Source organism: Macadamia integrifolia, unplaced genomic scaffold, assembly GCF_013358625.1.
Source record: "Macadamia integrifolia cultivar HAES 741 unplaced genomic scaffold, SCU_Mint_v3 scaffold1465, whole genome shotgun sequence".
Taxonomy (NCBI): Eukaryota; Viridiplantae; Streptophyta; class Magnoliopsida; order Proteales; family Proteaceae; genus Macadamia; species Macadamia integrifolia.
Window position 1 is genome coordinate 231714 of NW_024868214.1, and position 14938 is coordinate 246651.

The 14938-nt window shown below is 37.4% G+C and overlaps 1 non-coding gene across 1 annotated transcript; it reads right to left on the minus strand.

Annotated features, from left to right (window-relative positions):
• Positions 1-12124: 12124 nt before the first annotated feature.
• On the minus strand, positions 12125-12231 carry LOC122063820. Its single transcript, XR_006135482.1, has one exon. It is a non-coding gene; the product is annotated as a small nucleolar RNA R71 (small nucleolar RNA).
• Between the last annotated feature and the right edge of the window lie 2707 nt (positions 12232-14938).

The window sequence follows — 14938 nt, forward strand, 5'->3', positions numbered from 1 at the left end:
GAAAATGGTATGGTAATAGAATTTTCACAATTTTTAGTTATAGTAGCATGAATGATAATGGCATTTACATAATTATTTCGGTTAATTGTGATAATAGTGATATTCCTATAGTTTTTCAATTTAGTTTGTTACAAGGGTTAGTTATTGAAGGATAAAATAAGTGCAATTAATATTATCTTAGACAACTCTCTCTCTTTCTCTCTCTCTCTCTCTCTCTCTCTCTCTCTCCAATATATAGCTACACTTGCATTTGCATGTGTATTTTTGCTAGTATATATATGTACATACTCTGAACGTTTAGTTCAAATTCCAGACTTAGATTGTTTTAGGTCTCATTAAATTTACATGCTTGATATAAGCTTCCGCACGAACTCCCTTTATGAGGGGATTGGCTACCATATCGCTTGCAGATATATAGGTTATTTTAATTTCACATTTTTTCTACTATATCTCAAATATAGTTGTGTTGCATTTTTATATGTTTTCCCTTCGAGCTATTTGCACTATTGTGTATCAAACTTATTACTGCCTGATTATCACAAAATATTTCCATTGGTCCATTTATAAGATCCAACCCAAGTTCTATTAAGAACCTTTTTTATCCAGAGTGCATGAGTACTTGTCATACTACAAGCAATGTACTTAGCTTCCTCTGTGTGCTGAGAAACACACCCTTATTTCTTGCTACCTCAGGAAACTACCGCAGCTCCATATATAACATATAACCAGAGGTAGACTAGTCATCTCTATCATCTTTAAAGTCAACATCGAAGGATCCAACAATCTCAAGCTTTTTTGTTTGATTTTTTTTTTTGAGTGTTTAATTCCTTTGATGTACTTTATAATCTTTTTCACTGTTTCCCAATGAGCAAAGCCAAGATTAATTTGGTATCTACTTACCAAACAAATCAAATTGGTTGAATACGATCGTATGCACAACATTGCGTACATCAAACTACCTATTGCCTGAGTAAAATGTACATTTAACTTTTTCTATCCTTCTTGAGGACAAAGTCTTTCCCAGTACAATTGGAGTTGTCAAGGGATTTCAATTCTTCATCCTGAACCTTTTCAACACAGAATTCAAGTATTTTTTTTTTTATTGAAACACAACCTTCGTTGTGTTATATCTATAAGCATTTGAATTCCTAAGATAGAGGTTGCTTCTCCTTATCCTTCATTTCAAATCAATTATTGAGTTCATACTTTGTTTTGTTCAGTATATCAAAGTCATTTTCAGCCGACAATATGTCATCAACATTCGAGTAGAGAATAGTAAAACTACTCTTCCTCCTCAAAATATATACAAAGTTGTCCAACTTTTTTGCTACGAATCCTAATTGAATTATCGTTTTGTGGAATACTGAATACCATGGATATGAAGATTGCTATAATCGGTACAAAGACTTTTTATGTTTACATACTTTATCTTCCTGTCCCGTTACCTAAAAACCTTTAGATTGTTGCATGTATATGTTTTCTTCCAACTCATCACTGAGAAAGGCGATTTTCACATCCATTTGGAACAATTCTAAGAATAAATGTGTGACAAGTGCCAATATTAATCTAATAGGGAAAATTTTCGCTATTGGCAAATAAGTTTTCTTGATAGTCTATTCTTCTCTTTTATGTATATCCTTTTACAATTAATTGGGCTTTGAATTTATCAATAGACCCATATATTTTATATTTTTTTTCTGAACTACCCATTTGAAATCTATAACAATTCTACCTATTGGTAGATCACATAATTCCATAATATTTTGGGTTAAAAGGATAATTTTATTAAAAATAAAAGGAATAAATACATCAAAGAAAAACTAAAAGAACACGGGAGAAACCACTAAGCCAACTTACAAACTCCACCTTCAGCATAACCATCAACAAAGAGAGCAAGCAAGCGGCTTAGCAGAATCTAAGTCTATGTCTGTCCATAACATCATTTTTAAGATCAACATCAATATGATCAGGGAAAACCATGGAGAAATTTGAAGTGCCAGCCTTAGATGCCTTCTTTGCTAAGTAGTTCGCAATAGTGTTGTCTTCACGACAGCAATGAGTTATCTTCCAAGAAATAGATTCCAAATATCAGAGGGAAGAAACCCATTTTTGGAAGGCGAACCAAAGTATCTGTCTTCTCTGAATCACAGAGACCACTGACGCCGAATCTGATTCTATCCACACACCCATAGCATTATGATCCTTTGCCATCATAATCCCTTCTAAGACTGCGTCAAACTCTTCCTTGTATATCTTTTTAAAAAATACCTAAGAAAATACTAAAGGAGTCACATACCTGGCCCTCACTGTTTCGCAGCACACCTCCAGCACCTACATTTCCTGGGTTGCCAGAGAGCTACCATCCACATTAATCTTGATCCAGTTTGGGGGTTGTTTACACCAGTGCCTCAAGGGGAGGAGTGGTGTTAGCATATTTAATCATCAAGCCCAGTTTCTTACAACATAGAACATCAGAAACTGATCTCACCTCTTCACTTGTACCGCCATTACAAAGCATAATCTCTTGTCTAATGCTTTCAAAAATGTATCCAGCTAGCCTTGCCTTAGTCTTGTGCCTCCTTTTATTTCTCTCCCACTAGATATGAGATGTTATAATATGAAATCCCATCTTCCATTGCTTTTTGTTATTGAGGGCACGAGCTCTTCTCTTCCACCACAGTAGGAAACTCTCTATAGACACCTAGACCTTCCACGCTACCCCAAAGCAATTAAAATTTTTTTCCCATATGGAAACAGAGAAGAGTTACTGAAGGAAAATATGGTCGATACTCTCTTCAGGCTTACCACAAAGATTACAGATAGAAGCCAACTGAACACCTTTGCTTCTTACAATCTCATATGTGGGGAGCTTATAGTGCACCAAACGCCACCCAAAAGTAGAGTATCTTGGAGGTAAGTCTTTCTGCCAAATCAAAGAGGCCCAATGCACCTTAGGCGATTCCCTTTTGATGTCCTCCCAAGCTGACGCTATAAAGAAATTCCCTAAAGGCGTTAAGGACCATACACTCACGTTCTCCATCTGCACATTGGGCATTTTAATCTCCTTAATCTGATTGAAAACATGTTTGAGAAGAGGAGAGTTCACCTCTGGAAGGACCCATTCCCCCTCTCTAATGAAATCCCCCACCTTTGCAAAAGTAGAAAGGGAGCTGAAATTTCTAAATTTACTTCCTCCATGACAGACTTTGGTCCCCACCATATATCCTTCCAGAAGGTCACAAGTTGGTCATTCCCGATAATCCACCTCTCATTGTCTTCCACAAAACCCCACATCTTCCTAACTTCTGGTGCAATGGAGGAGGGGTGAAAATCCTCTAAGAGTCCTTCCATCCTTTTTAACAAATCGGGCTCTGAGAAAAGAAGCATAAGAAGATTTCTCATTTTTTTCATTCTCCAGACCATTTTATATAGTATGATCTTATTCGAATCTCTTAGCCTTCTTATCCCCAGTCCCCCTTCCTCCTTGGGCTTGCACAGAGAGTCCCACTTCATAGTAATCTATCTCACTGTGTCAATTTCCCCAATTCAAATAAAGTTTCGCATCCATCTCTCCATCATTGCAATGAGAGACAAAGGCCACTAATAAACCGAAAAGCCGTGGATAGGTATTCCTGAAATAACCATTTTCTCCAATTCCACTCTACCCGCCATTGGCAACGATTTCCCTTTCCAACCTGCCAATCTCCCCTTAACCTTGTCCATAATCGGTAACAAAGCCTCTTTCTTTACTCTTCCCTTGAAAATTTCCACTCCAAGATATCTTGTAGGGAAATTACACATCGGGATCCCAAGGTTTCAGAGATACTCTGCTTTCTGGCAGGAGAGATTTTTCCCATGAAAAGCTTACTTGTCTCTAAGCCGATACATTTCCTAGAATATTCTTGATATTTAAATAAAAAATCTCTTAAATTCCTAACATACCTCATGGTATGTCTTTTCTTTTTTATATATGTAATTTGTAAAATTACATATATAAAAAAGAAAAGACATACCTCATGGTTGCATTGGTGAATATGAAGATGTCATCTGCAAAGAGAATGTGACCAGAAGTAGGGGCACCTCTTGGACCCTGAATCAGCTTCAACTTATTCACTTGAATCAAGAGCTTCAGCCCCTTAGACAACACTTCTTCGACAATAATGAAGAGTATTGGAGAGATAGGGTCCCCTTGTCTCAACCCTCACTCCACTCCAAAGTACCCCTGCGGACCACCATTAACCATGATAGATATCTTAGTAGATATCAAAATTTGATGTAGCCATGTAACCCACTTCTCTGAGAAGCCAAATTTATGTAGCACCTGAAAAAGGAAAGACCACGAAATTGTGTCATAAGCTTTTTTAATTTCGATTTTAAGGCCAAGACCACCCCCTCTTGTTGAAGCAAACATCATATTTGCAAGATCTGATGCAATATAATCTTTGATATAATCTTGCAATAAAAATTTTCCCCATGCATAGAGGATGAAATTTATCCAAAGAAGCACCCTCCACTTTTGAAATAAGCACAAAAAATTTACCCCTCTAGGCATATGACTGGAACTAAAGAAATCTCCAGTCATCATTATTGATCATTAGGTAGTTGTCCTTCGCCTATGATCCTTTGAATTCCCTCTTTGCCAGAAACCCCACAAAGGTTGCCAGCTGGTATCATTAATCGAGGCTAGTTTGTTTTCCACCTTTGATCTCCTTATAAACGGTGAGTCTAAGTGTGATTAGTAAACAATGGTAAATATTTTTTTGAGTCTAGAGCAATTGAATAGGTTTTGAAAGTTATTTTACCTTTTATCCTAACCATTAAGTCGATCACAGGGGTGAGAATCATGGATTCTCTAGACTAGGCACTACAGAAGTGGATATTGAAGATAACAGGGAAGAGTCAAGGCTACTGGAAGCCACAAAGTTGCAAGTGTTTAGGAAAATTGGATGCATAAAGCTGCACTATAATTTGTTACGGTAGGCACGCCGACACTCGGATACTTATCTACATGTGTTCAGATTCGGGACAATCGAAGTATGCCCCACTATAGAAGAATTTAGAGCTTATCTATTCTCTCCACCTCAAGGAATGATATTCTATCTTCCTATCACAACCCACTTCCAGTAGACTCAACTTACCATTAGGAATACCGGTGGTGTGAGTAAGACACGTACTTATCTTATGAACCTACGAAGATCTCTGATCGCAATACCTTAACATTTCAGAATCTCACATCACAAACCAACCAAAAGCAGCAGAATCAGAGTAATATAGTGGAATCATAAATAAATGGGGAAAAACATCTAGTGATAATGTAAATATCCATAACCGGTTTATCTGTTACAATTATCCAAGACTTATAATTATCAAGTTTAAAAGTGTACCATCCACAATCTGTATAAAAATAATAAAATATGCTAGACACCTCATGGTACTACGTATGCACAGAAATCACAAGCATAGTCCTAGCCATGCTCCTCCGCTTCTGTCATCCACCAGTTGCTCACTCTGTACTTGGGTCCGATGGAAAGAGAGTCACTAGCCATAGGCACGACTATACCTGCATCATCATTTAAAAAGGAGTCTATACGTGGGGTGAGCTTTCCAACTTGTTCAATGAGGGGTGGGGTTCATACACATCCACGTATAGCATTCGCATAAGTAAATATAATGTATGATTACAGAAATTAAATACATAGTCCATGATGCTCATGATATAATTCATTTATTTTATTATCCACCTATCAATACAACTAAGTCTGGTAAATGCTACTACGGCACATTAGGCTGTATCCCTCGCCTTGAAACCGCCACCGAATACGCAAGGATAAAAACTTTAGCCATGAATAGAAGCCTGTCAATCCCCGTATACGACCATGGGTCACCCAGCAAACTCTTGATAACCCCCTCTTGGCTGTCATGGCACTGGTACCAATCATCGGCCACGCTAGATAAGTTTTCACCTCCGACAACAATCACATCGTACCGCGGGTGTGGCGTTCTGGAAAGGCACATCGAACATATCACAATGAGTTATCCAACACCTTTCCCCTATTGGCAAAGGTTCGTAGCATAGGGAATGATATCTGACCACAAATAATCTACATGCCTTCATAATGATACAGTTAATATGAATTATACGATACCGATTACATATCGGCCACAAAGAGTAATCCATCTCCAAGTACAATCCTGGGGTACACAATACCGGTAACACCTCGGCCACAAAGTGTGACCTGTGACCGTTTACCTAATCTAGCATGTATATAATAGTTGAGTATGGACTACGCAACACCGGTACCAATCATCGGCCACAAAGAGTATCCATTTCCAAATGCAGTCCCGAAGCACATGATACCAGTAACACATTGCCCACAAAGTGTAATCCACGAATACAACTAAATCTAATGCACATAATCAATGCATGAATGCAATAGACATATGACAATCACTGTACCGATACCACCTCAGCCACACCGGATCCCGCCATACATATCCACAACATTTCATATCAATACAATAAAATGTAACATGTTATAGCATACCATCATCATTTGAGAAATGAATAAATCATATAAAGATCTATACATGTGAGCAATTCTAAATAGACAAACATTCTCAAATTAAAAGCAATCTATCCCTCACCTTGATTATGCTCGTGTGAATTAGGGTTCAAGTATGACCACCGATCGTTCAACTTAATTTTGACCTCGGGATTCATGTGCGTCACTGTCCTAGACACAAAAGTAACCGAACATCAATACGTGTTGGGAACATCGAGAGGGGCCCACATGGGTCACCCCCAAAGGGTACAGTCAAAGTCCATCAATGACAGTAATGTCGCCGAAAACAGACACTGTCCACCGAAAATATCAGTGTTGTTTCTGGTGGACATCACAGAGAGCTCCTAAGGCTTAGGGATTCACCGGAAACAACCCACCGGAAGCAGGCCCAGTATTTTTGGTGGCTTATTTTCGATGGCAAGGCAGGACTGTTCAAGTGAATTGGTGCTTTTCAGCTCGGGCCCGATTGTCAGGATTTATTCCGTGAAGTTTGAGGGGGATGTTCCTAGCATCATTCTATGCTAATAAAATCCCGATTCCACTGAGTTGTTTGGGAGATACATCGATCGAACTATCGAAACCCTTGGTCATTTGGTCATTCTTGTTATTGGAGTTCACCGGACTCGATTTGAGCTCTGCAATGGCACCGGGGGACATGAAATATGCATCCCCCCGAGCTCAACATGGTTTGTGGCCCAATATTACCCCTATACCTAGCTTAACCTAGGTCAAAATGAAGAGAGAGAGAGTGGTAAAAGAGGTTACACTTACCTCCGGGCTGGATTCTGGCAACTAGGCGGCAGTCGGGAGCCAAGGTGAGTCCTTCTTCTCCTTCTTCCTCTTCTTCCTCTTCTTCCTATTCTTCCTCTCCTTTTCTTCTTCTCCTTTCCTCTCCCACAATTTTTATAAGTGGGAAATAGAACCCCAAAAACCACCAATTGATTGTGTATTTGAGTGTTGTCAACTTTTTTAAACAAATTTTTTTGTTAGTTGATTGAGTTATAACTATTAATGAAACGGTTATTTAATTATGAATTTTAATTAGATTTTCATGATTAATTTGACTATATATTTTGATTTTCAATGATTGCAGGGTTTCCAAGAGATGTGCACAGGTTTGATGCTAAATGTATGGAGGTGGTTCAGTCTAAAAGCAAGGGCAAAGGATCAAGGGTAGAATTGGATTTTCAAGAGAGAAGGAAAGAAAATAATAATAATAAAAAAATAAAGTAAGGAAAGGAATCCCATAGTTTCTCATCTTTCTCTTTCTCCTATTTTCTCTCATCCTTCTCTCTCTCTCTTTGTCCAAATTAGAGTATGATTCTCCCTCTTTTTCTAAAACATCTCTCCTATTATTTCTCCCTCTCTTCTCTCCTCTAATACAACTTCAGCCCACGATTCCATCTCCTTTTATAACTTCGCCTCTCTCTCTCTCTCTCTCTTTTCCCCTATATCTCTCTCTTTCTTAATCACTCTCGGTCTCTCCTTCTCACGGTTCTTCTCTATCTCTCTCTCATATATCTCTCTTTTGGTCCCTCTCTCTTTGACTCTCATTCTCTAAGACACAAGCACCATTCTCTCTTTTTTTGTTCTCCTAGAATCTCTCCCATCTCACACATGTTGCCATTTCCATATCAACTTCACACATCTCTCACTCATATACATTATCCCTCATTGGTTTTTCTTTCCTTTTTTAACGATTCTCACTTCTTTTTGGTAGCACCTTCTTCTAGATGGATTTTTCTAGACAACATTGCGCTGAGATCATTGCCATTGCACCAACGTTTCATCACCACCATCGCATCATGCCACTGAATCCCTTCACTCATGTTTGGGTCTTTATGGAAGAACACTGTTGCTACTGCCCTTCATTCATTTGCACCATGAACGGCTAAGTCCCCTTTCTATCCTTAGGTATAGACAAAGTTTTGATTTATTATTATTTAATTTCTGGTTGTAACGCATACTTGATTGTTTGATGTTAAAGACCCCTTCCCTTGTGGATGATTTTTAATAGTTAAATTTTAGAATATTTGTCACTATGATTCATTTATTCTATTCAAACACTACGATAGCCTTCAACCAATTAAACTAAGCGTGCTAAGTGAAGGCAATAGGCGATAGTGCTTGACAAGATATGTTATACTTAGGGTAGCTTGAGGTTATATTTTTGTGGTTGCATTAGAACTTGTAGTTTCAGTGAAGCGAAGTATGATCCAGAGATAAGATAATAATACCAAAACATATCCAAAACCTAATGATAGCTTCTTCTCATTAATTCACATCCTTTTAATTATCTTTTTTTTTTTTATTTTAATTCTGAAATTTATAAATTTGATTTTCAAAACAACATTCACCTCAATCTTAGTAAATTTAGCCTTTCAGTTCTTTGTGGGTTCAATTCATTTCTTACCATTATCTCATAGTTTAGTTAGGGTTTATTTTGATTCATTCACGATAGCGGTTATTAGCGGAAGATGTAGTTGTCATTTTTAGCTTTTGCCGATGGCTTTCTTAGAAAATATGTTATTAGTCGTTTTGTTGCTATAAGTTATCAAGCAACACTAGAAATGATCATAATTGGCTATTATAGGCTTCCTTAGTTTCGTATGCGTGTATTTTTATGGGGTGTTCATCATTTGAGAAGTAGCGTCAATATCCATTACCAACCCATGAAGTTGTTAGAAGATGCATCTCGACCAATTTTGAGCAAAATGATGTTACATATGATGAGAAAAAATTTTATATTGGAAAGAAAACTTTATTTTGAGGATGTTATTTTTTACATTCCCTCAGTAACTAATGATGAAACTCAAGATGAAATGGCATATGGAAGACCCCTAAAAAATATTTTCAACGCTATATAAGATTAGGCTGAAATGAATTGGTGAGTGTTTCTAGTATTGGCCTAAAGGAACTAAGCAAGTCATCGGAAAAGGCTTTGCTATTTAATCATCTTCTTTTGGAATTGAATGAATATGATTATCAATGGGTTTACCATAATCCAAAGGAAAAGGGTGCAAACTTTAAGAATATTCTTAGTGTGTTGGTTCGTCTGGATAACAAAGTTGAGTGTGTTACCCAAATTCAGTCTAATTTAAACTTTAAATAATAGGTGACGCACTGGAGAGTGTCACACTGGTGATCTATATATTGCAAAGGATTACTGTTTGGAGGGACGGAATGACCACTAGTAATAGTACAGATGATGAGTACAATAATGTGTGAAATCTTAGGGATATAAGTGTACATTTTGCCCCACTTTGGATAGTACTACTTTTATTTTTTTATTTTTTTTCCAAGTCTACAAGAGAAAGTGCTTAAAGTGAATCAAGAACCAGTCCAAAGGTGAGACCCACTCATTGGTATCACATCCTCTCTCCTACAAAATTCTGAAGATTATTTTCTCTCCTTGGCACCTCACAAGATCTTGAAGATGCTATGCAGAGATTCCTTTCTGATTTAATCAAGATTGCAAGATATTGGTGAATATTGTAAGGAAAGAATAGAATTTGTTAATTTTGGAAACAGATTCTCTCTTTTCTCACACAATATCTCAGAGAACGAGGATTTTTACCAAGATTTAATTTAATTTAATTTTTTTTCTTTTCTTAAAGAATACTTGTAGAAGGAAGGAGGCAAGAAAAAAACCCTATAAAAGCCCCTTCCTCCCCCCTCCTATTTTATTATTCCCCTTAGTTTATTTTCTAGTTTATGCTTAGTTTTCTTCTCTCTCTCCCTCTCTCCCTCTCACTACTTTAGTTTTAGTTCTTCTCTATTTTTTCTTTAATCACTTTTGTAATAGTTTTTTATGTCAATTAATACAAGAACTCTTTTATTCTTATTCAGCCTTTTATGTTTATGATTTATGCCATTGAGTTGTAATTTTTAAAGTTATAGTTCTAGGCTTAGATCTAGGTGACAAGATCATGAGCCGTTGAGCATTTTTTTTTTCAAGTTCAGTTTTTTTTCTCAAGATTTGTTTTCTCTAGTACTAGAAATTTCAGATTTGATTTATTCCAGATCTGGTTTTTAGTACTGGTAGTATCTCAAATCACCCAAGCTTTCAAGTTCAAGCATTGATTCAGGTAAGTAGGCTCTTTCAGTAGTCTTCTCTCCCCCCTCTCATTCCCTCTTCTGACTACCATTTCTTTCTTAATTTAGGATTTTAATTTCAGTCGTTACATTATTGCTATCTCTTTTCCCCAAGGTTCATGGCTAGTGTATGTGTTGGCTTTGCCCCTCCTAGCCATAGAACTATCAATTTATTGTTTTTCTTTTAATTGTCTCCCTTTCCCTAAAGCCAAGTAGAGTAACCCTTGTGAGAGTGACTCTCTGGTCAAGTAAGGAAGCTCATATTATGATGCATCCCTCAGGCTAAGTAGAGAAACCTACTTGTGAGTCTCTCTCTAGCTTTCTCCCTTTTATTTTACTTTATTTTTATTTCAGTATTTTTCTTCCTTTATTTTTTTTTAAAATTGCGTGGGTTATTTATTTTCAGTTATTTATTTATTTAATTTTAATTGCGTGGCTTGCGTCTTTAAATTCTTAGATGACGAATGGTTAGGACGTTATTTTAGATACAAATGTTTAGGACAATAATTATAATTAAATCACAACCATTAATCGGTTCACTTTTGCATTATTAAAAGAAATAAAAAAATAAAGTGGTTGCTCTCCCTGTGTTCGACTTGTAGCTACACTGATAAGAGCTTGCGGTTACATTTTAAATCTCAATAAGTTTTTGGCACCGTTGCCGGGAAGACAGTTTCATGTTATTTTTCATTTTCTTTTGGTAAATCGGAGTGTTTTGTTTGCTTTGTTTTGTTTTTCCTTTTCTTTTATTGAATTGCTGAGAAGAACAACTTGCAATAATAGTTGTATCAGTGGGGGTCGCCATGCCTCATAGTATGATAAGGATAGGTTTTGCCTTGTAGCAGTACCTCAGGAATTGACCTAAGCAACCCCGGATCCCTATCGGTAAGCTCCCAAAAACCAAAAAAATCATAAAAAAAAAGTTTTTCTATCCATTCTTTGTGCTTATCTTACTCTAGTTGTGGATAGTTTTCTGTTGCATGAGTGTTAGGTGGGTACATAATACTAAGAATCGGTTAGAAAGAAGAGATCTAACAAGTAGTGACCCTATACGTTTGCTCTCTTTAAAACCCTTCAATATGGGAGATCAACAGTAAAACCCTTCACCTAAATCTCTAAAAGATAGGTTCTACCCTGCTATAATAGCCTAACCTTCCTGCATAGTTCTACCACAAGCCCAGGGCAATAATTTTGAACTCAAATCTCAATACATCACTATGTTGCACCACTTCCATGGGTTGACCTCTGAGGATGCATACCTATTTCTAAGGGAATTTGAAGAGGTATGTGTTCTAATTAAGATCCAACAGCTTTCTAATGATGTTGTTAAGCTTAGGTTTATCACTTTTGCATTGAAAGACCAAGCTAAGAAGTGGTTGTATGGGTTACCCACAAATTCCATAACCTCATAGGAACAGTTCACAGTTGTCTTCCTTAAGAAGTTTTTCCCAACTCACAAGACGAATAAGCTTAGAAGTGATATCCTTTAGTTTAGGCAAAAGCCTAGTGAATCATTTTCTAAGCTTATGGAGAGATTCAAGGATCTACTCCAAGAATGCCCTCACCATAGCCTAGACCTATGACATTTATGTCAAATAATTTATAAGAGTATTGATTACCCAACTAAACAAATGATAGAGTCTATGTACCCTGAGGAATTCACATCCTTTACAGATGAAGGAAAGGAATGAGAATTCTTACTTGACTTAGCCGACAAAACCCGTGAGCGAAAATCAACCCAAGAGAGTGAAAGAACTATAAGAGGAAAAGGATATTTTGTGGATGGGATAGTAGCCAAGAAAGCCCATTTGGATAGTCGAATCAAGAGAATTGAGGCTATTGTTCCTAGAGAGCCATCATCAGTCAATTTGGTTAAGATTTTTGCTTGGTGCCAGTCCCCTGGACATCTCATAGAAGAATGCCCCAACACCTCTGGGGGCACTACTAATGATAGTGTTAATGCCTTATACCAGAATAATCCATATAGTAATACCTGCAATCCAGGATGGAGAAATCACCCAAATTTATCTTAGAATCAGGGCAACCAAGCAAGGCCTTCCAATTTTCATAATCAAGGTCAACCTGGACTCTAAAGGCCTCTATTTGCACAACAATCTTTTTTCCAAAATACTTTTCCTAAGTCAAATGTAGGATCTCAGGCTAGTTTTCCTAGGGCCCCTCTCCTATCATCTTATCAGCAACCCCTTGGGTTTACCAACACTGGAGAGGCAAGTAGAATAAGTGACCTGGAAAAAAATATGGCCCTCCTCATGACAAGCCATCAAAATCTTATGAGAAAACTCACTCAAGTTGTCTCAATTATGCGTGAGAGGGAGAAAGGAACTTCACCCAGTCAACCAGAGCCTAACCCTAGGCATCATCAGCCTGTTAGTTCACAAACATCAACTAATGCCCCACTGAATATAGTACAAGGTCAGACCCAACAAGGGCCCTCTAACCAATGTAATGTTGTTTATGCCCTTAGGAGTGGTAGAGATTACCAATAGAGCGTTCCTAAATCTTCCTCATCTATTACTTATGTTAACTCTCATTCAGTTGAGGACATAAGTGTGCCTCTTGTTTCAGGTTTGTCTGATGAATCTAAAGATTTTTCTGAAACTAAAGATGATTTGGTTGAGGAAACAAAAAATGATTCTTTTGAACAGGGGAAAATCCCTAAGAGTCCTTATGTTCATCCTGTCCCATTTCCTAATCGTTTGGTAAACAAAAGGAAGACTGCTTCCATGGATAAAATTTTAGAAGTCTTCAAAAAGGTAGAAGTGAACATCTCCCTTTTGGATGCCATATCCCAGATCCCCACCTATGCAAAGGTACTGAAAGATTTGTGTACTCACACATGTATCACTAGTGTGCCCAAAAAGGCGTTCTTGACAGGTAACATTAGTTCCATAATTACTCAGCCTATAGCAGTCAAGTATAAGGATTCAGGGAGCCCTACCATATCTTGTGTCATAGGAAACACCTACATTAAGAATGCCTTACTTGACCTTGGCGCAAGTGTGAATCTTTTACCTTACCATGTGTACAAGCAACTTGGATTGGGAGAATTGAAAGCCACTGGAACTACTCTTCAGTTGGCAGATAGGTCTGTTAAAATTCCTAAAGGAATGGTTGAGGATGTCTTACTAAAGGTGGGAGAATTTATTTTTCCTGTTGATTTCATTGTGTTAGATACCAAGCCCTTCTCAACCAAGGATGAGATCCCAATAATTCTAGGAAGATCATTTTTGGCCACCAGTAATACATTAATCAACTGCCGGAATGGTTTCTTAAGATTATCTTTTGGTAACTAAACTATTGATTTTAACATGTTTAGGATAGGCAAGCAACCACATAGGGAAGAAGAGATTAATATGATTGAAGATTTTTTAGATTTTTCTGATGATTTAATTACCAACTTTAATATTAATTTTGATTCAGAATTCCAAGAGTGTATGGATGAGTTGGATGATAATAGTGAAAATTTCTTTTCAAAAGTCTTGAGTCTTCACACACCTGTGGAGCCCTTAGGACCCCTTTTCAATTCTATTCCCAAACCTTCCAGAGTTGAGCCCCCTAAACTAGATCTTAAGGAGTTGTCATCTAATTTGAGGTATGCTTTCCTAGGGCCTGACTAGACTCTTCCTGTAATAATTTCTTCAAATTTGACTTCTAGCTAGGAAGAGGAGTTACTTAAAGTGTTAAAAAATAATAAGGAAGCGCTAGGTTGGACCATGGCTGATATCAAGGGTATAAGCACTTCTATTGTGTAACACCATACACATCTTATGGATGATTCCAAATCATCCACAGAACCCCAAAGAAGAGCTAACCCAGTGATGATGGAAGCAATTAAGAAAGAGATCCTAAAGTGTTTGGATCATGGAATAATTTATCCTATTTCTGATAGCCAATGGGTAAGCCCAGTTCACGTAGTGCCTAAGAAGTCTGGTGTGACTGTAGTTCCCAATGCCAATAATGAACTAATTCCAACTCATGTCTAATCTAGGTGGAGAGTGCATAGACTATAGGAAACTTAATGTGGCAACCTGAAAGGACCACTTCCCATTGCCATTCATTGACCAGATGTTAGAGAGGTTAGATGGACATGAATACTAATGTTTTCTTGATGGATATTCTGACTATAACCAGATCCCAATTGCTTTAGAAGACCAACATAAGACCACTTTTACATGCCCATATGGAACATTTGCTTACAGGCGTATGCCCTTTGTGCTTTGCAATGCCCCTGCTACGTTCCAACGATGCATGATGAGCAT